We start from the raw sequence: 22,500 nt of genomic DNA on the forward strand, positions 1-22,500 counted from the left end.
TCCACTCCCCTCCAGGTGTCACCCCCTGATCTGTTGTCTTTGTTCTTGTCTCCACTCCCTCTAGGTGTCACACCCTGATCTGTTGTCCTTTGTTCTTGTCTCCACTCCCCTCCAGGTGTCACAACCCTGATCTGTTGTCTTTGTTCTTGTCTCCACTCCCCTCTAGGTGTCACACCCTGATCTGTTGTCTTTGTTCTTGTCTCCACTCCCCTCCAGGTGTCACCCCCTGATCTGTTGTCTTTGTTCTTGTCTCCACCCCCCTCTAGATGTCACACCCTGATCTGTTGTCTTTGTTCTTGTCTCCACCCTCCTCTAGGTGTCACACCCTGATCTGTTGTCTTTGTTCTTGTCTCCACCATCCTCTAGGTGTCACACCCTGATCTGTTGTCTTGTTCTTGTCTCCACCCCCCTCTAGATGTCACACCCTGATCTGTTGTCTTTGTTCTTGTCTCCACCATCCTCTAGGTGTCACAACCCTGATCTGTTGTCTTTGTTCTTGTCTCCACCCCCCTCTAGATGTCACACCCTGATCTGTTGTCTTTGTTCTTGTCTCCACCCTCCTCTAGGTGTCACACCCTGATCTGTTGTCTTTGTTCTTGTCTCCACCCCCCTCCAGGTGTCACACCCTGATCTGTTGTCTTTGTTCTTGTCTCCACCCCCCCTCTAGGTGTCACACCCTGATCTGTTGTCTTTGTTCTTGTCTCCACCATCCTCTAGGTGTCACACCCTGATCTGTTGTCTTTGTTCTTGTCTCCACTCCCCTCCAGGTGTCACCCCCTGATCTGTTGTCTTTGTTCTTGTCTCCACCCCCCCCTAGTCACACCCTGATCTGTTGTCTTTGTTCTTGTCTCCACTCCCCTCCAGGTGTCACACCCTGATCTGTTGTCTTTGTTCTTGTCTCCACTCCCCTCTAGGTGTCACACCCTGATCTGTTGTCTTTGTTCTTGTCTCCACTCCCCTCCAGGTGTCACCCCCTGATCTGTTGTCTTTGTTCTTGTCTCCACCCCCCTCTAGATGTCACACCCTGATCTGTTGTCTTTGTTCTTGTCTCCACCCCCCTCTAGATGTCACACCCTGATCTGTTGTCTTTGTTCTTGTCTCCACCATCCTCTAGGTGTCACACCCTGATCTGTTGTCTTTGTTCTTGTCTCCACCCCCCTCTAGATGTCACACCCTGATCTGTTGTCTTTGTTCTTGTCTCCACCCTCCTCTAGGTGTCACACCCTGATCTGTTGTCTTTGTTCTTGTCTCCACCCCCCTCCAGGTGTCACACCCTGATCTGTTGTCTTTGTTCTTGTCTCCACCCCCCTCTAGGTGTCACACCCTGATCTGTTGTCTTTGTTCTTGTCTCCACCCCCCTCTAGGTGTCACACCTTGATCTGTTGTCTTTGTTCTTGTCTCCACCCCCCTCTAGGTGTCACCCATTATCCCCAGTGTATTTATACCTGTGTTCTCTGTTTGTTTGTTGCCAGTTCATTTTGTTCGTCCAGTTACCCAGCATTTTTCCCCTTGTCTGTTTCTAGTTCCTGTTTTCTAGTTTCCCGATTTTGACCATTCTGCCTGCCCTGAGCCTGCCTGTCCTGACCCTGAGCCTGCCTGTCCTGACCCTGAGCCTGCCTGTCCTGAGCCTGCCTGCCCTGACCCTGATCCTGCCTGTCCTGACCCTGAGCCTGCCTGTCCTGACTATGAGCTTGCCTGCCTGCCCTGACCCTGAGCCAGCCTGTACTGACCCTGAGCCAGCCTGTACTGACCCTGAGCCTGCCTGTCCTGACCCTGCCTGCCTGACCTGATCCTGCCTGCCCTGACCCTGATCCTGCCTGTCCTGACCCTGAGCCTGCCTGTCCTGACCCTGAGCCTGCCTGTACTGACCCTGAGCCTGCCTGTCCTGACTATGAGCTTGCCTGCCTGCCCTGACCCTGAGCCTGCCTTCCCTGAGCCAGCCTGTACTGACCCTGAGCCTGCCTGCCCTGACCCTGAGCCTGCCTGTCCTGACCCTGAGCCTGCCTGTCCTGAGCCTGCCTGTCTTGACCCTGAGCCTGCCTGTCCTGACCCTGAGCCTGCCTGTTCTGACCCTGAGCCTGCACTGACCCTGAGCCTGCCTGTCCTGACCCTGAGCCTGCCTGCCCTGACCCTGAGCCTGCCTGTTCTGACCCTGAGCCTGCCTGTTCTGACCCTGAGCCAGCCTGTACTGACCCTGCGCCTGCCTGCCTGCCCTGACCCTGAGCCTGCCTGCCCTGACCATGAGCCTGCCTGTCATGACCCTGAGCCTGCCTGTCCTGACTGCATCTGAGTCTTCCCTAAAATGTGATAACAGGAGGCTTCTCACACGGAGAGAAGGTCTATCTCCCCTCCCTCTCTTCTTCTCCACCTCACTCTCCCTTCCTCCTCTCCCTCCCTCAGGTCTATCTCCCTCCCTCTCTTCTTCTCCACCTCGCTCTCCCTTCCTCCTCTCCCTCCCTCAGGTCTATCTCCCCTCCCTCTCTCCTTCTCCTCTCTCTCCTCCCTCAGGTCTATCTCCCCTCCCTCTCCTCCCTCAGGTCTATCTCCCCTCCCTCTCTCCTTCTCCTCTCTCTCCTCCCTCAGGTCTATCTCCCCTCCCTCTCCTCCCTCAGGTCTATCTCCCTCCCTCTCTTCTTCGCCACCTCGCTCTCCCTTCCTCCTCTCCCTCCCTCAGGTCTATCTCCCTCCCTCTCTTCTTCTCCACCTCGCTCTCCTCCCTTCCTCCTCTCCCTCCCTCAGGTCTATCTCCCCACCCTCCCTCCCTCCCTTCCTCAGGTCTATCTCTCCCCCTCTCTTCCCTGTGGCAGTGGAACAGATGGCCCTCAGGGAAATCATTACTTGGCATCATTACCATTCAAACACTTTTATGTACCAGCTCCTGGATCCTCCCCACCCTCCCCCTCCATCCCTCCTCTCCCCCCCCCTCCATCCCTCATCTCCTCCCCCCTCCATCCCTACTCTCCTCCCCCCCTCCATCCCTCCATCCCTCATCTCCTCCCCCCTCCATCCCTCCTCTCCTCCCTCCCTCCATCCCTCCTCCCTCCCTCCATCCCTCCTCCCTCCCTCCATCCCTCATCTCCTCCCCCCTCCATCCCTCCTCTCCTCCCCCCTCTATCCCTCCTCTCCTCCCCTCCCTCCATCCCTCCTCTCCTCCCTCCCTCCATCCCTCCTCTCCTCCCTCTATCCCTCCTCTCCCCCCTCAATCCCTCCTCTCCTCCCTCCCTCCATCCCTCATCTCCTCCCTCCCTCCATCCCTCCTCTCCTCCCTCTATCCCTCCTCTCCTCCCCTCCCTCCATCCCCTCCTCTCCTCCCTCAATCCCTCATCTCCTCCCTCCCTCCCTCCCTCCCTCCCTCCCTCCCTCCCTCCCTCCCTCCCTCCCTCCCTCCTCCCTCCCTCCCTCCCTCCCTCCCTCCCTCCCTCCCTCCCTCCCTCCTCTCCTCCCTCTATCCCTCCTCTCCTCCCCTCCCTCCATCCCTCCTCTCCTCCCTCTATCCCTCCTCTCCTCTCCTCCCTCTATCCCTCCTCTCCTCTCCTCCCTCCATCCCTCTTCCCCTCCCTCCCTCCCTCCATCCCTCCTCTCCTTTCCTCCCCTCCCTCCCTCCCTCCATCCCTCCTCTTCTTTCCTCCCCTCATTTCCTCCCCTCCCTCCCTCCATCCCTCCTCTCATTTCCTCCCTCCCTCCCTCCATCCCGCCTCTCCTCCCCTCTCTCCACCGCTCCATCACTCGATTCAGTTTATGGAGGGGAGGAGGAGAAAGAGAAAAAATACCTGAAACACCGGCTCCAATAAATAGGTGTTCATGGAGACCAGCCCTCTCCTCTCCCATGATTAGACTCTGTTAGGACACCAGTCTGTATATCTCCTCCTAGGATACCAGCCCTATCCTCTCCCATGATTAGACTCTGTTAGGACACCAGTCTGTATATCTCCTCCTAGGAGACCAGCCCTATCCTCTCCCATGATTAGACTCTGTTAGGACACCAGTCTGTATATCCTCCTAGGAGACCAGCCCTATCCTCTCCCCTCCTAGGAGACCAGCCCTATCCTCTCCCCTCCTAGGAGACCAGCACTATCCTCTCCCCTCCTAGGAGACCAGCCCTATCCTCTCCCCTCCTAGGAGACCAGCCCTATCCTCTCCCCTCCTAGGAGACCAGCCCTATCCTCTCCCATGATTAGACTCTGTTAGGACACCAGTCTGTATATCTCCTCCTAGGAGACCAGCCCTACCCTCTCCCATGATTAGACTCTGTTAGGACACCAGTCTGTATATCCTCCTAGGAGACCAGCCCTATCCTCTCCCCTCCTAGGAGACCAGCCCTATCCTCTCCCCTCCTAGAAGACCAGCACTATCCTCTCCCCTCCTAGGAGACCAGCCCTATCCTCTCCCCTACTAGGAGACCAGCCCTATCCTCTCCCCTCCTAGGAGACCAGCCCTATCCTCTCCCATGATTAGACTCTGTTAGGACACCAGTCTGTATATCTCCTCCTAGGAGACCAGCCCTACCCTCTCCCATGATTAGACTCTGTTAAGACACCAGTCTGTATATCTCCTCCTAGGAGACCAGCCCTACCCTCTCCCATGATTAGACTCTGTTAAGACACCAGTCTGTATATCTCCTCCTAGGAGACCAGCCCTATCCTCTCCCATGATTAGACTCTGTTAGGACACCAGTCTGTATATCTCCTCCTAGGAGACCAGCCCTATCCTCTCCCATGATTAGACTCTGTTAGGACACCAGTCTGTATACCTCCTCCTAGGAGACCAGTCCTATCCTCTCTCCTCCTAGGAGACCAGCCCTATCCTCTCCCATGATTAGACTCTGTTAGGACACCAGTCTGTATATCTCCTCCTAGGAGACCAGTCCTATCCTCTCTCCTCCTAGGAGACCAGCCCTATCCTCTCTCCTCCTAGGAGACCAGCCCTATCCTCTCTCCTCCTAGGAGACCAGGACCTATCCTCTCTCCTCCTAGGAGACCAGCCGTATCCTCTCCCCTCCTAGGAGACCAGCCCTATCCTCTCCCCTCCTAGGAGACCAGCCCTATCCTCTCTCTTCCTAGGAGACCAGCCCTACCCTCTCTCCTCCTAGGAGACCAGCCCTATCCTCTCTCCTCCTAGGAGACCAGCCCTATCCTCTCTCCTCCTAGGAGACCAGCCCTATCCTCTCTCCTCCTAGGAGACCAGCCCTATCCTCTCTCCTCCTAGGAGACCAGCCCTACCCTCTCTCCTCCTAGGAGACCAGCCCTATCCTCTCTCCTCCTAGGAGACCAGCCCTATCCTCTCTCCTCCTAGGAGACCAGCCCTATCCTCTCTCCTCCTAGGAGACCAGCCCTATCCTCTCTCCTCCTAGGAGATCAGCCCTATCCTCTCTCCTCCTAGGAGACCAGCCCAACCCTCTCTCCTCCTAGGAGACCAGCCCTATCCTCTCTCCTCCTAGGAGACCAGCCCTATCCTCTCTCCTCCTAGGAGACCAGCCCTATCCTCTCTCCTCCTAGGAGACCAGCCCTAATCTCTCTCCTCCTAGGAGACCAGCCCTACCCTCTCTCCTCCTAGGAGACCAGCCCTATCCTCTCTCCTCCTAGGAGACCAGCCCTATCCTCTCTCCTCCTAGGAGACCAGCCCTATCCTCTCTCCTCATAGGAGACCAGCCCTATCCTCTCTCCTCCTAGGAGACCAGCCCTATCCTCTCTCCTCCTAGGAGACCAGCCCTATCCTCTCTCCTCCTAGGAGACCAGCCCTATCCTCTCTCCTCCTAGGAGACCAGCCCTACCCTCTCTCCTCCTAGGAGACCAGCCCTATCCTCTCCCCTCCTAGGATACCAGCCCTATCCTCTCCCCTCCTAGGAGACCAGCCCTATCCTCTCTCCTCCTAGGAGACCAGCCCTATCCTCTCTCCTCCTAGGAGACCAGCCCTACCCTCTCTCCTCCTAGGAGACCAGCCCTATCCTCTCTCCTCCTAGGAGACCAGCCCTATCCTCTCCCCTCCTAGGAGACCAGCCCTATCCTCTCTCCTCCTAGGAGACCAGCCCTATCCTCTCTCCTCCTAGGAGTCCAGCCCTACCCTCTCTCCTCCTAGGAGTCCAGCCCTACCCTGTCTCCTCCTAGGAGACCAGCCCTATCCTCTCCCCTCCTAGGAGACCAGCCCTATCCTCTCCCCTCCTAGGAGACCAGCCCTATCCTCTCTCCTCCTAGGAGACCAGCCCTACCCTCTCTCCTCCTAGGAGACCAGCCCTATCCCTCTCTCCTCCTAGGAGACCAGCCCTATCCTCTCTCCTCCTAGGAGACCAGCCCTATCCTCTCTCCTCCTAGGAGACCAGCCCTATCCTCTCTCCTCCTAGGATACCAGCCCTACCCTCTCTCCTCCTAGGAGACCAGCCCTATCCTCTCCCCTCCTAGGAGACCAGCCCTATCCTCTCCCCTCCTAGGAGACCAGCCCTATCCTCTCTCCTCCTAGGAGACCAGCCCTGCCCTCTCTCCTCCTAGGAGACCAGCCCTACCCTCTCTCCTCCTAGGAGACCAGCCCCTATCCTCTCTCCTCCTAGGAGACCAGCCCTATCCTCTCTCCTCCTAGGAGACCAGCCCTATCCTCTCTCCTTCCTAGGAGACCAGCCCTATCCTCTCTCCTCCTAGGAGACCAGCCCTATCCTCTCTCCTCCTAGGAGACCAGCCCTATCCTCTCTCCTCCTAGGAGACCAGCCCTATCCTCTCTCCTCCTAGGAGACCAGCCCTATCCTCTCTCCTCCTAGGAGACCAGCCCTACCCTCTCTCCTCCTAGGAGACCAGCCCTACCCTCTCTCCTCCTAGGAGACCAGCCCTATCCTCTCCCCTCCTAGGAGACCAGCCCTATCCTCTCCCCTCCTAGGAGACCAGCCCTATCCTCTCCTCCTAGGAGACCAGCCCTATCCTCTCTCCTCCTAGGAGACCAGCCCTATCCTCTCTCCTCCTAGGAGACCAGCCCTATCCTCTCTCCTCCTAGGAGATCAGCCCTATCCTCTCTCCTCCTAGGAGACCAGCCCAACCCTCTCTCCTCCTAGGAGACCAGCCCTATCCTCTCTCCTCCTAGGAGACCAGCCCTATCCTCTCTCCTCCTAGGAGACCATGCCCTATCCTCTCTCCTCCTAGGAGACCAGCCCTAATCTCTCTCCTCCTAGGAGACCAGCCCTACCCTCGCTCCTCCTAGGAGACCAGCCCTATCCCTCTCCTCCTAGGAGACCAGCCCTATCCTCTCTCCTCCTAGGAGACCAGCCCTATCCTCTCTCCTCATAGGAGACCAGCCCTATCCTCTCTCCTCCTAGGAGACCAGCCCTATCCTCTCTCCTCCTAGGAGACCAGCCCTATCCTCTCTCCTCCTAGGAGACCAGCCCTATCCTCTCTCCTCCTAGGAGACCAGCCCCTAACCCTCTCTCCTCCTAGGAGACCAGCCCTATCCTCTCCCCTCCTAGGATCCAGCCCTATCCTCTCCCCCTCCTAGGAGACCAGCCCTATCCTCTCTCCCTCCTAGGAGACCAGCCCTATCCTCTCTCCTCCTAGGAGACAGCCCTACCCTCTCTCTCCTAGGAGACCAGCCCTATCCTCTCTCCTCCTAGGAGACCAGCCCTATCCTCTCCCCTCCTAGGAGACCAGCCCTATCCTCTCTCCTCCTAGGAGACCAGCCCTATCCCTCTCTCCTCCTAGGAGTCCAGCCCTAACCCTCTCTCCTCCTAGGAGTCCAGCCCTACCCTTCTCCTCCTAGGAGACCAGCCCTATCCTCTCCCCTCCTAGGGACCAGCCCTATCCTCTCCCCTCCTAGGAGACCAGCCCTATCCTCTCTCCTCCTAGGAGACCAGCCCTACCCTCTCTCCTCCTAGGAGACCAGCCCTATCCTCTCTCCTCCTAGGAGACCAGCCCTATCCTCTCTCCTCCTAGGAGACCAGCCCTATCCTCTCTCCTCCTAGGAGACCAGCCCTATCCTCTCTCCTCCTAGGATACCAGCCCTACCCTCTCTCCTCCTAGGAGACCAGCCCTATCCTCTCCCCTCCTAGGAGACCAGCCCTATCCTCTCCCCTCCTAGGAGACCAGCCCTATCCTCTCTCCTCCTAGGAGACCAGCCCTGCCCTCTCTCCTCCTAGGAGACCAGCCCTACCCTCTCTCCTCCTAGGAGACCAGCCCTATCCTCTCTCCTCCTAGGAGACCAGCCCTATCCTCTCTCCCTCCTAGGAGACCAGCCCTATCCTCTCTCCTCCTAGGGAGACCAGCCCTATCCTCTCTCCTCCTAGGAGACCAGCCCTATCCTCTCTCCTCCTAGGAGACCAGCCCTATCCTCTCTCCTCCTAGGAGGACCAAGCCCTATCCTCTCTCTCTTCCTAGGAGGACCAAGCCCTATCCTCTGCTCCTCCTAGGAGACCAGCCCTGAGGAGGGGACCCTCTCCTCTCTCTCCTAGGAGACCAGCCCTATCCTCCTCCCCTCCTAGGAGACCCAGCCCTATCCTCTCCTCCCTCCTAGGAGGGACCAGCCCTTATCCTCTCCTCCTAGCAGACCCAGCCCTGATCATCCTCTCTCCTCCTAGGGTCGCAGCCCTACCCTCTCTCCTTCTAGGAGCACCAGCCCTATCCTCTCTCCCTCCTAGGGAGACCAGCCCTATCCTCTCCTCCTCCTAGGAGGTCCAGGCCCTACCCTCTCTCCTCCTAAGGAGTCCAGCCCCTACCCTCTCTCCTCCTAGGAGACCAGCCCTATCCTCTCTCCTCCTAGGAGACCAGCCCTATCCTCTCCCCTCCTAGGAGACCAGCCCTATCCTCTCCCTCCTAGGAGACCAGCCACTACCCTCTCTCCTCTAGGAGACCAGCCCTACCCTCTCTCCTCCTAGGAGACCAGCCCTATCCTTCTCCCCTCCTAGGAGACCAGCCCTATCCTCTCCCCTCCTAGGAGACCAGCCCTATCCTCTCTCCTCCTAGGAGACCAGCCCTATCCTCTCTCCTCCTAGGAGACCAGCCCTACCCTCTCTCCTCCTAGGAGACCAGCCCTATCCTCTCTCCTCCTAGGAGACCAGCCCTATCCTCTCTCCTCCTAGGAGACCAGCCCTATCCTCTCTCCTCCTAGGAGACCAGCCCTATCCTCTCTCCTCCTAGGAGACCAGCCCTATCCTCTCTCCTCCTAGGAGACCAGCCCTATCCTCTCTCCTCCTAGGAGACCAGCCCTATCCTCTCTCCTCCTAGGAGACCAGCCCTATCCTCTCCCTCCTAGGAGACCAGCCCTATCCTCTCCCCTCCTAGGAGACCAGCCCTATCCTCTCTCCTCCTAGGAGACCAGCCCTATCCTCTCTCCTCCTAGGAGACCAGCCCTATCCTCTCTCCTCCTAGGAGACCAGCCCTACCCTCTCTCCTCCTAGGAGACCAGCCCTATCCTCTCTCCTCCTAGGAGACCAGCCCTATCCTCTCTCCTCCTAGGAGACCAGCCCTATCCTCTCCTCCTAGGAGACCAGCCCTATCCTCTCTCCTCCTAGGAGACCAGCCCTATCCTCTCTCCTCCTAGGAGACCAGCCCTATCCTCTCCCCTCCTAGGAGACCAGCCCTATCCTCTCTCCTCCTAGGAGACCAGCCCTATCCCTCTCTCCTCCTAGGAGACCAGCCCTACCCTCTCTCCTCCTAGGAGACCAGCCCTATCCTCTCTCCTCCTAGGAGACCAGCCCTATCCTCTCTCCCTAGGAGACCAGCCCTATCCTCTCTCCTCCTAGGAGACCAGCCCTATCCTCTCTCCTCCTAGGAGACCAGCCCTATCCTCTCTCCTCCTAGGAGACCAGCCCTATCCTCTCTCCTCCTAGGAGACCAGCCCTATCCTCTCTCCTCCTAGGAGACCAGCCCTATCCTCTCTCCTCCTAGGAGACCAGCCCTATCCTCTCTCCTCCTAGGAGACCAGCCCTATTCCTCTCCCCTCCTAGGAGACCAGCCCTATCCTCTCTCCTCCTAGGAGACCAGCCCTTCCTCTCTCCTCCTAGGAGACCAGCCCTACCCTCTCTCCTCCTAGGAGACCAGCCCTATCCCTCTCTCCTCCTAGGAGACCAGCCCTATCCTCTCTCCTCCTAGGAGACCAGCCCTATCCTCTCTCCTCCTAGGAGACCAGCCCACCCTCTCTCCTCCTAGGAGACCAGCCCTATCCTCTCTCCTCCTAGGAGACCAGCCCTATCCTCTCTCCTCTAGGAGACCAGCCCTATCCTCTCTCCTCCTAGGAGACCAGCCCTATCCTCTCTCCTCCTAGGAGACCAGCCCTATCCTCTCTCCTCCTAGGAGGACCAGCCCTACCCTCTCTCCTCCTAGGAGACCAGCCCTACCCTCTCTCCTCCTAGAGACCAGCCCTATCCTCTCCCCTCCTAGGAGACCAGCCCTATCCTCTCCCCTCCTAGGAGACCAGCCCTATCCTCTCCTCCTAGGAGACCAGCCCTATCCTCTCTCCTCCTAGGAGTCCAGCCCTACCCTCTCTCCTTCTAGGAGACCAGCCCTATCCTCTCTCCTCCTAGGAGACCAGCCCTATCCTCTCTCCTCCTAGGAGTCCAGCCCTACCCTCTCTCCTCCTAGGAGTCCAGCCCTACCCTCTCTCCTCCTAGGAGACCAGCCCTATCCTCTCTCCTCCTAGGAGACCAGCCCTATCCTCTCCCCTCCTAGGAGACCAGCCCTATCCTCTCTCCTCCTAGGAGACCAGCCCTACCCTCTCTCCTCCTAGGAGACCAGCCCTACCCTCTCTCCTCCTAGGAGACCAGCCCTATCCTCTCTCCCTCCTAGGAGACCAGCCCTATCCTCTCCCCTCCTAGGAGACCAGCCCTATCCTCTCTCCTCCTAGGAGACCAGCCCTACCCTCTCTCCTCCTAGGAGACCAGCCCTATCCTCTCTCCTCCTAGGAGACCAGCCCTATCCTCTCTCCTCCTAGGAGACCAGCCCTATCCTCTCTCCTCCTAGGAGACCAGCCCTATCCTCTCTCCTCCTAGGAGACCAGCCCTATCCTCTCTCCTCCTAGGAGACCAGCCCTTTCCTCTCTCCTCCTAGGAGACCAGCCCTACCCTCTCTCCTCCTAGGAGACCAGCCCTATCCTCTCCCCTCCTAGGAGACCAGCCCTATCCTCTCCCCTCCTAGGAGACCAGCCCTATCCTCTCTCCTCCTAGGAGACCAGCCCTATCCTCTCTCCTCCTAGGAGACCAGCCCTATCCTCTCTCCTCCTAGAGACCAGCCCTTACCCTCTCTCCTCCTAGGAGACCAGCCCTATCCTCTCTCCTCCTAGGAGACCAGCCCTATCCTCTCTCCTCCTAGGAGACCAGCCCTATCCTCTCTCCTCCTTAGGAGACCAGCCCTATCCTCTCCCCTCCTAGGAGACCAGCCCTATCCTCTCTCCTCCTAGGAGACCAGCCCTTCCCTCTCTCCTCCTAGGAGACCAGCCCTTACCCTCTCTCCTCCTAGGAGACCAGCCCTATCCTCTCTCCTCCTAGGAGACTAGCCCTATCCTCTCTCCTCCTAGGAGACCAGCCCTATCCTCTCCCATGATTAGACTCTGTTAGGACACCAGTCTGTATATATCTCCTCCTAGGAGACCAGCCCTATCCTCTCTCCTCCTAGGAGACCAGCCCTATCCTCTCTCCTCCTAGGAGACCAGCCCTATCATCCCCCATGATTAGAATGAAGCCCAATGTTTCCATTGAGAGCCCTCAGCCATGTAAACTCTGGCTATTGGTGCAGAATAATAGACAATCCCCAAATGTTTAAAATAGAGCCGTCTGTTTCCAATGAGAGTCGTGGCTATTGGTGCAGAATAATAGACAATCCCCAAATGTTTAAAATAGAGCCGTCTGTTTCCAATGAGAGTCGTGGCTATTGGTGGCAGAATAATAGACAATCCCCAAATGTTTAAAATAGAGCCGTCTGTTTCCAATGAGAGTCGTGGCTATTGGTGCAGAATAATAGACAATCCCCAAATGTTTAAAATAGAGCCGTCTGTTTCCAATGAGAGTCGTGGCTATTGGTGCAGAATAATAGACAATCCCCAAATGTTTAAAATAGAGCCGTCTGTTTCCAATGAGAGTCGTGGCTATTGGTGCAGAATAATAGACAATCCCCAAATGTTTAAAATAGAGCCGTCTGTTTCCAATGAGAGTCGTGGCTATTGGTGCAGGAATAATAGACAATCCCCAAATGTTTAAAATAGAGCCGTCTGTTTCCAATGAGAGTCGTGGCTATTGGTGCAGAATAATAGACAATCCCAAATGTTTAAAATAGAGCCGTCTGTTTCCAATGAGAGTCGTGGCTATTGGTGCAGAATAATAGACAATCCCCAAATGTTTAAAATAGAGCCGTCTGTTTCCAATGAGAGTCGTGGTTATTGGTGCAGAATAATAGACAATCCCCAAATGTTTAAAATAGAGCCGTCTGTTTCCAATGAGAGTCGTGGTTATTGGTGCAGAATAATAGACAATCCCCAAATGTTTAAAATAGAGCCGTCTGTTTCCAATGATAGTCATGGCTATTGGTGCAGATTGAGTACAGAAGACTAGATGTTTCTAATGAGAGTCATGGTTATTGGTGTAGATTGAGTACAGCAGTCTAGATGTTTGTAATGAGGTTTGTAATGAGAGTCAAGGTTATTGGTGTAGATTGAATACAGACGACCAGATGATTGTAATGAGAGTCATGGTTATTGGTGTAGATTGAGTACATAAGACCAGATGATTCCAATGAGTCATGGTTATTGGTGTAGATTGAGTACATAAGACCAGATGATTTCAATGAGTCATGGTTATTGGTGTAGATTGAGTACATAAGACCAGATTTTTCCAATGAGAGTCATGGTTATTGGTGTAGATTGAGTACAGAAGACTAGATGTTTGTAATGAGACTCATGGTTATTGGTGTAGATTGAGTACAGAAGACTAGATGTTTGTAATGAGACTCATGGTTATTGGTGCAGATTGAATACAGACGACCAGATGTTTGTAATGAGAGTCATGGTTATTGGTGCAGATTGAGTACAGAAGACTAGATGATTGTAATGAGAGTCATGGTTATTGGTGTAGATTGAGTACAGAAGACTAGATGATTGTAATGAGAGTCATGGTTATTGGTGCAGATTGAGTACAGAAGACTAGATGATTGTAATGAGAGTCATGGTTATTGGTGCAGATTGAGTACAGAAGACTAGATGATTGTAATGAGAGTCATGGTTATTGGTGCAGATTGAGTACAGAAGACCAGATGATTGTAATGAGAGTCATGGTTATTGGTGCAGATTGAGTACAGAAGACTAGATGATTGTAATGAGAGTCATGGTTATTGGTGCAGATTGAGTACAGAACAGCAGCTGTTGGAGTTGTTCAGTCTTCATTAGCTGAATGGTAATGAGTTAGCAGACGTGTGTGTGTGTGTGTGGTGTGTGTGTGTGTGTGTGTTGTGTGTGTGTGTGTGTGTGTGTGTGTGTGTGTGTGTGTGTGTGTGTGTGTGTGTGTGTGTGTGTGTGTGTGTGTGTGTGTGTTAGCAGAATGGTAATGATGTGGTGGAAGTTAATACAACTACTGGCTTTATGAGGAAGCAAAACAAAGGAATACATGGAGGGAGGGTGTAACGTACTGGAAGATCTCTGTCCTATAAATACTGAGGTGGGTTGAAGAACCGGAGGGAGGGTGTAACGTTCTGGAAGATCTCTGTCCTATAAATACTGAGGTGGGTTGAAGAACCGGAGGGAGGGTTGTAACGTACTGGAATATCAATGTTTATACAGAACGTTTTCAATTATCTCAGTACTGTCGTTGTCTGTATTGAGACTGTCTCAGTACTGTCGTTGTCTGTCCTGAGACTGTCTCAGTACTGTCGTTGTCTGTCCTGAGACTGTCTCAGTACTGTCGTTGTCTGTCCTGAGACTGTCTCAATACTGTCGTTGTCTGTCCTGAGACTGTCTCAGTACTGTCAGTGTCTGTATTGAGACTGTCTCAGTACTGTCAGTGTCTGTATTGAGACTGTCTCAGTACCTGTCAGTGTCTGTATTGAGACCGTCTCAGTACTGTCAGTGTCTGTATTGAGACTGTCTCAGTACTGTCAGTGTCTATATTGAGAACCGCTGTCTCAGTACTGTCAGTGTCTATATTGAGACTGTCTCAGTACTGTCTGTGTCTATATTGAGACTGTCTCAGTACTGTCTGTGTCTGTCCTGAGACTGTCTCAGTACTGTCAGTGTCTGTTTTGAGACTGTCTCAGTACTGTCATTGTCTATATTGAGACTGTCTCAGTACTGTCAGTGTCTGTATTGAGACTGTCTCAGTACTGTCAGTGTCTGTCCTGAGACTGTCTCAGTACTGTCTGTGTCTGTTTTGAGACTGTCTCAGTACTGTCATTGTCTATATTGAGACTGTCTCAGTACTGTCAGTGTCTATATTGAGACCTCTGTCTCAGTACTGTCAGTGTACTGTAAGGCCCCCTGCCCCCCCTCAATAAGGCCTCCATGCCCACCCTAGGTAAGGCCCCCCTGCCCCCCCTCAGTAAAGCCCCCTGCCCCCCTCAGTAAGGCCCCCTGCCCCCCCTCAGTAAGGCCCACTGCCCCCCCTCAGTAGGCCTCCTGCCCCCTCAGTAAGGCCCCCTGCCCCCCTCAGTAAGGCCCCCTGCCCCCCCTCAGTAAAGCCCCCTGCCCCCCCTCAGTAAGGCCCCCTGCCCCCCTCAGTGAGGCCCCCCTGCCCCCCCTCAGTAAGGCCCCCTGCCCCCCTCAGTAAGGCCCCCTGCCCCCCCCTCAATAAGGCCCCCTGCCCCCCCTCAGTGAAGCCCCCAGCCCCCCTCTGTAAGGCCCCCTGCCCCCCTCAGTAAGGCCCCCTGCCCCCCCTCAGTAAGGCCCCCTGCCCACCCTAGGTAAGGCCCCCTGCCCACCCTAGGTAAAGCCCCTTGCCCCCCCTCAGTAAGGCCCCTGCCCCCCCCAGTAAAGCCCCCTGCCCCCCCTCAATAAGGCTCCCTGCCCCCCCTCAGTGAAGCCCCCTGCCCCCCCTCAATAAGGCCCCCTGCCCCCCCTCAGTGAAGCCCCCTGCCTCCCCTCAGTACGGCCCCCCTGCCCACCCTAGGTAAAGCCCCCTGCCCCCCCCTCAGTAAGGCCCCCCTGCCCCCCCCAGTAAAGCCCCCTGCCCCCCCTCAATAAGGCCCCCTGCCCCCCCTCAGTGAAGCCCCCTGCCCCCCCTCAGTAAGGCCCCCTGCCCCCCTCAGTAAGGCCCCTGCCCACCCTAGGTAAAGCCCCCTGCCTCCCCTCAGTACGGCCCCCTGCCCACCCTCAGTAAGGCCCCCTGCCCCCCCCCTCAGTAAGGCCCCCTGCCCCCCCCTCAGTAAAGCCCCCTGCCCCCCCTCAGTGAAGCCCCCAGCCCCCCTCAGTAAGGCCCCCTGCCCCCCTCAGTAAGGCCCCCTGCCCCCCTCAGTAAGGCCCCCTGCCCCCCCTCAGTAAGGCCCCCTGCCCCCCCTCAGTAAGGCCCCCTGCCCACCCTAGGTAAGGCCCCCTGCCCACCCATAGGTAAAGCCCCTTGCCCCCCCTCAGTAAGGCCCCTGCCTCCCCCAGTAAAGCCCCCTGCCCCCCCTCAATAAGGCCCCCTGCCCCCCCTCAGTGAAGCCCCCTGCCCCCCCTCAATAAGGCCCCCTGCCCCCCTCAGTGAAGCCCCCTGCCTCCCCTCAGTACGGCCCCCTGCCCACCCTAGGTAAAGCCCCCTGCCCCCCCCTCAGTAAGGCCCCCTGCCCCCCCCAGTAAAGCCCCCTGCCCCCCCTCAATAAGGCCCCCCTGCCCCCCCTCAGTGAAGCCCCCTGCCCCCCCTCAGTAAGGCCCCCTGCCCCCCTCAGTAAGGCCCCCTGCCCACCCTAGGTAAAGCCCCCCTGCCTCCCCTCAGTACGGCCCCCTGCCCACCCTAGGTAAAGCCCCCTGCCCCCCCCTCAGTAAGGCCCCTGCCCCCCCCAGTAAAGCCCCCTGCCCCCCTCAATAAGGCCCACTGCCCCCCCCTCAGTAAGGCCCCTTGCCTCCCCTCAGTAAGGCCCCCTGCCCCCCTTAATAAGCCCCCCCCCCCCAGTGAAGCCCCCCCCTCAGTAAGGCCCGACTGCCCCCCCCAGTAAAGCCCCTTGCCCCCCCCTCAATAAGGCCCCCTGCCCCCCCTCAGTAAGGCCCCCTGCCCCCCCCTCAGTAAAGCCCCCTGCCCCCCCTCAGTAAGGCCCCTCACCCCCCCCCTCAGTAAGGCCCCCTGCCCCCCCCCTCAGTAAGGCCCCCTGCCCCCCCCTCAGTAAGGCCCCCTGCCTCCCCTCAGTAAAGCCCCCTGCCCCCCTCAGTAAGGCCCCCTGCCTCCCCTCAGTAAAGCCCCTGCCCCCCTCAGTAAGGCCCCCTTCCCCCCTCAGTAAGGCCCCCTGCCCCCTCAGTAAGGCCCCCTGCCCCCCTCAGTAAGGCCCCCTGCCCCCCTCAGTAAGGCCCCCTGCACACCCCCCCCCCTCAGTAAGGCCCCCTGCCTCCCCTCAGTAAAGCCCCCTGCCCCCCTCAGTAAGGCCCCCTGCCTCCCCCAGTAAAGCCCCCTGCCCCCCCTCAGTAAGGCCCCCTGCACCCCCCCCCTCAGTAAGGCCCCCTGCCCCCCCTCAGTACATCTCTCTCTCTCTCTCTCGTTTCTCTCATATCTCTATCTCTCTCTCTGTCAGCCCACATCTCTGACCGGCAGCAGTTTGGGCACAGGCAGCACAGTGTGTGTGTGTGTGTGTGTGTGTGTGTGTGTGTGTGTGTGTGTGTGTGTGTGTGTGTGTGTGTGTGTGTGTGTGTGTGTGTGTGTGTACGTATGTGTGGGCGTGCTTCTCCTAACCATGCTGTAGAGGTCAGAGGTCAGCAGTGGAGGCGGCCAAAAGAAATCTTTTTACAGCCATCCCTAACGTAAACACACAAACAGACAAGACAGTGAAATGAACACAGGCTGTTACAGTAGATAGATAGACTGTTACAATACAGTACACCAACATGTCAGGCTGATACAATAGAATAGATAGAGACTGTTAACACCTCTAGTCATTGAGGGGAGTGGAATGATAGCACAAACAGACATCTGATACCCAGGCTACGAACAGACAGTCACAGCTAGCAGACTCTATAACAGCTAGTGGAATGATAGCAGAAACATACTGATACCCAGGCTATGAACAGACAGCCACAGCTAGCAGACTACATAACAGCTAGTGGAATGACAGCACAAACAGACTGATACCCAGGCTATGAACAGACAGCCACAGCTAGCAGACTACATAACAGCTAGTGGAATGACAGCACAAACAGACTGATACCCAGGCTATGAACAGACAGCCACAGCTAGCAGACTACATAACAGCTAGTGGTATGATAGCAGAAACATACTGATACCCAGGCTATGAACAGACAGCCACAGCTAGCAGACTATATAACAGCTAGTGGAATGATAGCACAAACAGACTGATACCCAGGCTATGAACAGACAGCCAACAGCAAAACTAGCAGACTAATATAACAACTAGCAGACTATATAACAACTAGCAGACTATCTATAACAACTAGCAGACTATATAAACAACTAGCAGACTACATAACAGCTAGCAGACTATATAACAACTAGCAGACTATATAACAACTAGCAGACTATATAACAACTAGCAGACTATATAACAACTAGCAGACTCTATAACAACTAGCAGACTATATAACAACTAGCAGACTCTATAACAGCTAGTGGAATGATAGCACAAACAGACTGATACCCAGGCTATGAACAGACAGCCCACAGCTAGCAGACTATATAACAGCTAGTGGAATGATAGCACAAACATACTGATACCCAGGCTATGAACAGACAGCCACAGCTAGCAGACTCTATAACAGCTAGTGGAATGACAGCACAAACAGACTGATACCCAGGCTATGAACAGACAGCCACAGCTAGCAGACTCTATAAAGGCTAGTGGAATGATAGCACAAACAGACTGATACCCAGGCTAATGAACAGACAGCCACAGCTAGCAGACTATATAACAACTAGCAGACTATATAACAACTAGCAGACTATATAACAACTAGCAGACTATATAACAACTAGCAGACTATATAACAACTAGCAGACTATATAACAACTAGCAGACTATATAACAACTAGCAGACTATATAACAACTAGCAGACTATATAACAACTAGCAGACTATATAACAACTAGCAGACTATATAACAACTAGCAGACTATATAACAACTAGCAGACTATATAACAACTAGCAGACTATATAACAACTAGCAGACTATATAACAACTAGCAGACTATATAACAACTAGCAGACTATATAACAACTAGCAGACTATATAACAACTAGCAGACTCTATAACAACTAGCAGACTATATAACAACTAGCAGACTCTATAACAGCTAGTGGAATGATAGCACAAACATACTGATACCCAGGCTATGAACAGACAGCCACAGCTAGCAGACTCTATAACAGCTAGTGGAATGATAGCACAAACAGACTGATACCCAGGCTATGAACAGACAGCCACAGCTAGCAGACTATATAACAGCTAGTGGAATGATAGCACAAACATACTGATACCCAGGCTATGAACAGACAGCCACAGCTAGCAGACTCTATAACAGCTAGTGGAATGACAAGCACAAACAGACTGATACCCAGGCTATGAACAGACAGCCACAGCTAGCAGACTCTATAAAGGCTAGTGGAATGATAGCACAAACAGACTGATACCCAGGCTATGAACAGACAGCCACAGCTAGCAGACTATATAACAACTAGCAGACTATATAACAACTAGCAGACTATATAACAACTAGCAGACTATATAACAACTAGCAGACTATATAACAACTAGCAGACTATATAACAACTAGCAGACTATATAACAACTAGCAGACTATATAACAACTAGCAGACTATATAACAACTAGCAGACTATATAACAACTAGCAGACTCTATAACAACTAGCAGACTATATAACAACTAGCAGACTATATAACAACTAGCAGACTATATAACAACTAGCAGACTATATAACAACTACAACTAGCAGACTATATAACAACTAGCAGACTATATAACAACTAGCAGACTATATAACAACTAGCAGACTATATAACAACTAGCAGACTATATAACAACTAGCAGACTATATAACAACTAGCAGACTATATAACAACTAGCAGACTATATAACAACTAGCAGACTATATAACAACTAGCAGACTATATAACAACTAGCAGACTATATAACAACTAGCAGACTATATAACAACTAGCAGACTATATAACAACTAGCAGACTATATAACAACTAGCAGACTATATAACAACTAGCAGACTATATAACAACTAGCAGACTATATAACAACTAGCAGACTATATAACAACTAGCAGACTATATAACAACTAGCAGACTATATAACAACTAGCAGACTATATAACAACTAGCAGACTATATAACAACTAGCAGACTATATAACAACTAGCAGACTATATAACAACTAGCAGACTATATAACAACACAAACTAGCAGACTATATAACAACTAGCAGACTATATAACAACTAGCAGACTATATAACAACTAGCAGACTATATAACAACTAGCAGACTATATAACAACTAGCAGACTATATAACAACTAGCAGACTATATAACAACTAGCAGACTATATAACAACTATCAGACTATATAACAACTATCAGACTATATAACAACTATCAGACTATATAACAACTAGCAGACTATATAACAACTAGCAGACTATATAACAACTAGCAGACTATATAACAACTAGCAGACTATATAACAACTAGCAGACTATATAACAACTAGCAGACTATATAACAACTAGCAGACTATATAACAACTATCTGTCTCGTTCTCAGTTTACTTTGCAGCACAAACCTGATTCCCTTCCCTCGGGAATAGCATCAACACGGCTAACAATCACAACCGCACACAAACACAAACTGTACAGTAATTAGTGCTGGCCATCCCGTCACAGGTTCAGGCGGTCGGTTGGAGGGGGAGGGGGAGGGGGGGGGCTGGCCTTTCAGAGTCTCTAGGGTACCCATTAGGACTGAGGACGAGAGGCTTTACCTTCCACCCCCCTGCTCACGCTACCGCACAATTACCACAGCTAGGACATGCTAATACTGCTAATGTCTTTCGACTGCACAATAACAGCTAGGACATGCTAATACTGCTAATTTCTTTCTACTGAACAATAACAGCTTGGACATGCTAATACTCCTAATGTCTTTCTACTGAACAATAACAGCTAGGACATGCTAATACTGCTAATGTTTCTCTACTGAACAATAACAGCTAGGACATGCTAATCCTGCTAATGTTTCTCTACTGAACAATAACAGCTAGGACATGCTAATACTGCTAATGTCTTTCTACTGAACAATAACAGCTAGGACATGCTAATCCTGCTAATGTTTCTCTACTGAACAATAACAGCTAGGCCATGCTAATACTGCTAATGTCTTTCTACTGAACAATAACAGCTAGGACATGCTAATCCTGCTAATGTCTTTCTACTGAACAATAACAGCTAGGACATGCTAATCCTGCTAATGTCTCTCTATTGAACAATAACAGCTAGGACATGCTAATCCTGCTAATGTCTCTCTACTGAAAAAAATAACAGCTAGGACATGCTAATCCTGCTAATGTCTTTCTACTGAACAATAACAGCTAGGACACGCTTATCCTGCTAATGTCTCTCTACTGAACAATAACAGCTAGGCCATGCTAATACTGCTAATGTCTTTCGACTGCACAATAACAGCTAGGACATGCTAATACTGCTAATTTCTTTCTACTGAACAATAACAGCTTGGACATGCTAATACTCCTAATGTCTTTCTACTGAACAATAACAGCTAGGACATGCTAATACTGCTAATGTTTCTCTACTGAACAATAACAGCTAGGACATGCTAATCCTGCTAATGTTTCTCTACTGAACAATAACAGCTAGGACATGCTAATACTGCTAATGTCTTTCTACTGAACAATAACAGCTAGGACATGCTAATCCTGCTAATGTTTCTCTACTGAACAATAACAGCTAGGCCATGCTAATACTGCTAATGTCTTTCTACTGAACAATAACAGCTAGGACATGCTAATCCTGCTAATGTCTTTCTACTGAACAATAACAGCTAGGACATGCTAATCCTGCTAATGTCTCTCTATTGAACAATAACAGCTAGGACATGCTAATCCTGCTAATGTCTCTCTACTGAAAAAAATAACAGCTAGGACATGCTAATCCTGCTAATGTCTTTCTACTGAACAATAACAGCTAGGACACGCTTATCCTGCTAATGTCTCTCTACTGAACAATAACAGCTAGGCCATGCTAATACTGCTACGGTCTCTCTACTGAACAATAACAGCTAGGCAATGCTACTGTCTCTCTACTGAACAATAACAGCTAGGACATGCTAACAGAGAGGAAGGGGCGAAAGAGAGAGAGGAAGGGGAGGAAAGAGAGAGAGGAAGGGGGGAAAGAGAGAGGAAGGGGGGGAAAGAGAGAGACGAGGGAAGGGGGGAAGAGAGGACCAGGAGGGAGGAAGAAGAGGAGGGAAGGGAGAGGGAGAGGAGAGGAGGAGGAGGGAGAGAGAGAGAGAGGAGAGAGAGGAGAGAGAAGAGAGAGGAGGGGAGGAAAGAGAGAGAGGAGGGGGGAAAGAGAGGGGAGAGAGAAGAGGGAGAGAGAGAGAGGAGGGGAGGAAAGAGAGAGGAAGGGGAGGAAAGAGAGATAGAGGAGGGGAGGAGAGGAGAGAAAGAGAGGAGAGAGAGAGAGGGGGGGAGGAAAGAGAGAGGAAGGAAGGGGGGAAAGAAGAGAGAGGAGGAAAGGAAGAGGGAGAGAGAGAGAGGAGGGGAGAGAGGAGGAGGAGAGGGGAGGAAAGAGAGAGAGAGGAAGGGGAGGAAAAAGAGAGAGGAAGGGGAGGAAAGAGAGAGAGAGGAAGGGGGGGAGAGGAGAGAGAGAGAAGGAGAGGGAGAGGAAAGAGAGGAGAAGGGGAGGAAGAGAGAGAGAGGAAGGGAGGAAAAGAGAGAGGAAGGGGAGGAAAGAGAGAGAGAGGAAGGGGGGAGGAAGAGAGAGAGACGAGAGGAGGGGGAGAAAGAGAGGAGAGAAAGGGGGAGGAAAGAGAGAGAGAGAAGGGGAGGAAAGAGAGAGAGAGAGAGGAGGGGAGGAAAGAGAGAGAGGAGGGGAGGGGGAGGAAAGAGAGAGAGAAGGGGAGGAAAGAGAGAGAGAAGGGGAGGAAAGAGAGAGAGGAGGGGAGAAGGAAAGAGAGAGAGAGAGAGGAGGGAGGAAAGATAGAGAGAAAGGGGAGGAAAGAGAGAGAGAAGGGGAGGAAAGAGAGAGCGAGAGAGAGGAGGGGAGGAAAGAGAGAGAGAGAGGAGGGGGAGAAAGAGAGAGAGAAAGGGGGAGGAAAGAGAGAGAGAAGGGGGAGGAAAGAGAGAGAGAGGAGGGGAGGAAAGAAGAGAGAGAGGAAGGGGGA

Source organism: Oncorhynchus kisutch, unplaced genomic scaffold, assembly GCF_002021735.2.
Source record: "Oncorhynchus kisutch isolate 150728-3 unplaced genomic scaffold, Okis_V2 Okis09a-Okis19a_hom, whole genome shotgun sequence".
NCBI classification, from domain to species: Eukaryota; Metazoa; Chordata; class Actinopteri; order Salmoniformes; family Salmonidae; genus Oncorhynchus; species Oncorhynchus kisutch.